General features: G+C 45.7%; 1 pseudogene; it reads right to left on the minus strand.

The window, feature by feature from the left end:
* LOC139423708 (broad substrate specificity ATP-binding cassette transporter ABCG2-like) overlaps window positions 1–5,000 on the minus strand; it is a 25,595-nt pseudogene that overhangs the window by 9,019 nt on the left and 11,576 nt on the right.

The raw sequence follows: 5,000 nt of genomic DNA on the forward strand, positions 1-5,000 counted from the left end.
CACTATCCTCATCTAGAGAACGCACACACAGTATCCTCATCTAGAGAACACACACACAGTATCCTCATCTAGAGAACACACCCACTATCCTCATCTAGAGAACACACACACACACACAGTATCCTCATCTAGAGAACACACCCACTATCCTCATCTAGAGAACACACACACAGTATCCTCATCTAGAGAACACACACACAGTATCCTCATCTAGAGAACACACAAACAGTATCCTCATCTAGAGAACACACACACAGTCACACAGTATCCTCATCTAGAGAACACACACACAGTCACACAGTATCCTCATCTAGAGAACACACACACACAGTATCCTCATCTAGAGAACACACACACACAGTCACACAGTATCCTCATCTAGAGAACACACACACAGTATCCTCATCTAGAGAACACACACACAGTATCCTCATCTAGAGAACACACACAGTATCCTCATCTAGAGAACACACACACAGTATCCTCATCTAGAGAACACACACACAGTATCCTCATCTAGAGAACACACACACAGTATCCTCATCTAGAGAACACACACACACTATCCTCATCTAGAGAACACACACACAGTATCCTCATCTAGAGAACACACACACACTATCCTCATCTAGAGAACACACACACAGTATCCTCATCTAGAGAACACACACACACAGTATCCTCATCTAGAGAACACACACACAGTATCCTCATCTAGAGAACACACACACAGTATCCTCATCTAGAGAACACACACACAGTATCCTCATCTAGAGAACACACACACACAGTATCCTCATCTAGAGAACACACACACAGTATCCTCATCTAGAGAACACACACACAGTATCCTCATCTAGAGAACACACACACAGTATCCTCATCTAGAGAACACACACACACAGTATCCTCATCTAGAGAACACACACACAGTATCCTCATCTAGAGAACACACACACACAGTATCCTCATCTAGAGAACACACACACAGTATCCTCATCTAGAGAACACACACACAGTATCCTCATCTAGAGAACACACACACACAGTATCCTCATCTAGAGAACACACACACAGTATCCTCATCTAGAGAACACACACACAGTATCCTCATCTAGAGAACACACACACAGTATCCTCATCTAGAGAACACACACACAGTATCCTCATCTAGAGAACACACACACAGTATCCTCATCTAGAGAACACACACACATTATCCTCATCTAGAGAACACACACCCACTATCCTCATCTAGAGAACACACACACAGTCACACAGTATCCTCATCTAGAGAACACACACACAGTCACACAGTATCCTCATCTAGAGAACACACACACACAGTATCCTCATCTAGAGAACACACACACAGTCACACAGTATCCTCATCTAGAGAACACACACACACAGTATCCTCATCTAGAGAACACACACACAGTCACACAGTATCCTCATCTAGAGAACACACACACAGTATCCTCATCTAGAGAACACACACACAGTATCCTCATCTAGAGAACACACAAACAGTATCCTCATCTAGAGAACACACACACAGTCACACAGTATCCTCATCTAGAGAACACACACACAGTCACACAGTATCCTCATCTAGAGAACACACACACACAGTATCCTCATCTAGAGAACACACACACACAGTCACACAGTATCCTCATCTAGAGAACACACACACAGTATCCTCATCTAGAGAACACACACACAGTATCCTCATCTAGAGAACACACACAGTATCCTCATCTAGAGAACACACACACAGTATCCTCATCTAGAGAACACACACACAGTATCCTCATCTAGAGAACACACACACAGTATCCTCATCTAGAGAACACACACACAGTCACACACTATCCTTATCTAGAGAACACACACACACACAGTATCCTCATCTAGAGAACACACACACACACACACAGTCACACAGTTCTAGAATCCTCCACTCTATAGTTCTGGAACGCTCAGCTATACAGTTCTAGAATCCTCCACTCTATAGTTCTGGAACGCTCAGTTATACAGTTCTAGAATCCACTCTATAGTTCTGGAACGCTCAGTTATACAGTTCTAGAATCCTCCACTCTATAGTTCTGGAACGCTCAGCTATACAGTTCTAGAATCCTCCACTCTATAGTTCTGGAACGCTCAGCTATACAGTTCTAGAATCCTACACTCTATAGTTCTGGAACGCTCAGCTATACAGTTCTAGAATCCTACACTCTATAGTTCTGGAACGCTCAGCTATACAGTTCTAGAATCCTACACTCTATAGTTCTGGAACGCTCAGCTATACAGTTCTAGAATCCTACACTCTATAGTTCTGGAACGCTCAGTTATACAGTTCTAGAATCCTCCACTCTATAGTTCTGGAACGCTCAGTTATACAGTTCTAGAATCCTACACTCTATAGTTCTGGAACGCTCAGTTATACAGTTCTATAATCCTCCACTCTATTGTTCTGGAACGCTCAGTTATACAGTTCTAGAATCCTACACTCTATAGTTCTGGAACGCTCAGTTATACAGTTCTAGAATCCTACACTCTATAGTTCTGGAACGCTCAGTTATACAGTTCTAGAATCCTACACTCTATAGTTCTGGAACGCTCAGTTATACAGTTCTAGAATCCTCCACTCTATAGTTCTGGAACGCTCAGTTATACAGTTCTAGAATCCTCCACTCTATAGTTCTGGAACGCTCAGCTATACAGTTCTAGAATCCTACACTCTATAGTTCTGGAACGCTCAGCTATACAGTTCTAGAATCCTACACTCTATAGTTCTGGAACGCTCAGTTATACAGTTCTAGAATCCTACACTCTATAGTTCTGGAACGCTCAGCTATACAGTTCTAGAATCCTACACTCTATAGTTCTGGAACGCTCAGTTATACAGTTCTAGAATCCTCCACTCTATAGTTCTGGAACGCTCAGTTATACAGTTCTAGAATCCTCCACTCTATAGTTCTGGAACGCTCAGCTATACAGTTCTAGAATCCTCCACTCTATAGTTCTGGAACGCTCAGCTATACAGTTCTAGAATCCTCCACTCTATAGTTCTGGAACGCTCAGCTATACAGTTCTAGAATCCTACACTCTATAGTTCTGGAACGCTCAGTTATACAGTTCTAGAATCCTCCACTCTATAGTTCTGGAACGCTCAGCTATACAGTTCTAGAATCCTACACTCTATAGTTCTGGAACGCTCAGTTATACAGTTCTAGAATCCTCCACTCTATAGTTCTGGAACGCTCAGCTATACAGTTCTAGAATCCTCCACTCTATAGTTCTGGAACGCTCAGTTATACAGTTCTAGAATCCTCCACTCTATAGTTCTGGAACGCTCAGCTATACAGTTCTAGAATCCTCCACTCTATAGTTCTGGAACGCTCAGTTATACAGTTCTAGAATCCTCCACTCTATAGTTCTGGAACGCTCAGCTATACAGTTCTAGAATCCTCCACTCTATAGTTCTGGAACTCTCGCTGTGAGGGTTCAGACAGAGCTCAGTGATTAGCTGACCTGGTACCAGAAGGAGGTGACGTAGTCGGCCTTCTGTCCCTGACCTCCGACCCCTCCCTCCAGACCCTGGGTCAAATGGTCCAGCTCCTCCACCACCCTCTGGTACTGAGTTGACTGTCTGTAGCTCACTGCCAGAAGGTTGCTGTTGTCACAGTTCTCCTTATCATCTAGAGAGGAGAGGGTCAGCAGAGGTTAGGGTCAGCAGAGGTTAGGGTCTGTAGAGGTTAGGGTCTGTAGAGGTTAGGGTCTGTAGAGGTTAGGGTCTGTAGAGGTTAGGGTCTGTAGGGGTTAGGGTCTGTAGAGGTTAGGGTCTGTAGAGGTTAGGGTCTGTAGAGGTTAGGGTCTGTAGAGGTTAGGGTCAAGTAGGGGTTAGGGTCAAGTAGGGGTTAGGGTCTGTAGGGGTTAGGGTCTATAGAGGTTAGGGTCTGTAGAGGTTAGCGTCTGTAGAGGTTAGGGTCTGTAGAGGTTAGGGTCAAGTAGGGGTTAGGGTCAAGTAGGGGTTAGGGTCTGTAGGGGTTAGGGTCTGTAGAGGTTAGGGTCTGTAGGGGTTAGGGTCTGTAGAGGTTAGGGCCTATAGGGGTTAGGGTCTATAGGGTCTGTAGGCGTTAGGGTCTGTAGAGGTTAGGGTCTGTAGGGGTTAGGGTCTGTAGAGGTTAGGGTCTGTAGGGTCTGTAGGGGTTAGGGTCTGTAGAGGTTAGGGCCTGTAGGGGTTAGGGTCTGTAGGGTCTGTAGGGTCTGTAGGGTCTGTAGAGGTTAGGGTCTGTAGGGTCTGTAGGGTCTGTAGAGGTTAGGGTCTGTAGGGTCTGTAGAGGTTAGGGTCTGTAGAGGTTAGGGTCTGTAGGGGTTAGGGTCTGTAGGGTCTGTAGAGGTTAGGGTCAAGTAGGGGTTAGGGTCAAGTAGGGGTTAGGGTCTGTAGGGGTTAGGGTCTATAGAGGTTAGGGTCTGTAGAGGTTAGCGTCTGTAGAGGTTAGGGTCTGTAGAGGTTAGGGTCAAGTAGGGGTTAGGGTCAAGTAGGGGTTAGGGTCTGTAGGGGTTAGGGTCTGTAGAGGTTAGGGTCTGTAGGGGTTAGGGTCTGTAGAGGTTAGGGCCTATAGGGGTTAGGGTCTATAGGGTCTGTAGGCGTTAGGGTCTGTAGAGGTTAGGGTCTGTAGGGGTTAGGGTCTGTAGAGGTTAGGGTCTGTAGGGTCTGTAGGGGTTAGGGTCTGTAGAGGTTAGGGCCTGTAGGGGTTAGGGTCTGTAGGGTCTGTAGGGTCTGTAGGGTCTGTAGAGGTTAGGGTCTGTAGGGTCTGTAGGGTCTGTAGAGGTTAGGGTCTGTAGGGTCTGTAGAGGTTAGGGTCTGTAGGGTCTGTAGAGGTTAGGGTCTGTAGAGGTTAGGGTCTGTAGGGGTTAGGGTCTGTAGGGTCTGTAGAGGTTAGGGTCTGTAGGGGTCTGAGGGGTTAGGGTCTGTAGGGGTTAGGGTC

The sequence above is a fragment of the Oncorhynchus clarkii genome, chromosome 13, assembly GCF_045791955.1.
Source record: "Oncorhynchus clarkii lewisi isolate Uvic-CL-2024 chromosome 13, UVic_Ocla_1.0, whole genome shotgun sequence".
Taxonomy (NCBI): Eukaryota; Metazoa; Chordata; class Actinopteri; order Salmoniformes; family Salmonidae; genus Oncorhynchus; species Oncorhynchus clarkii.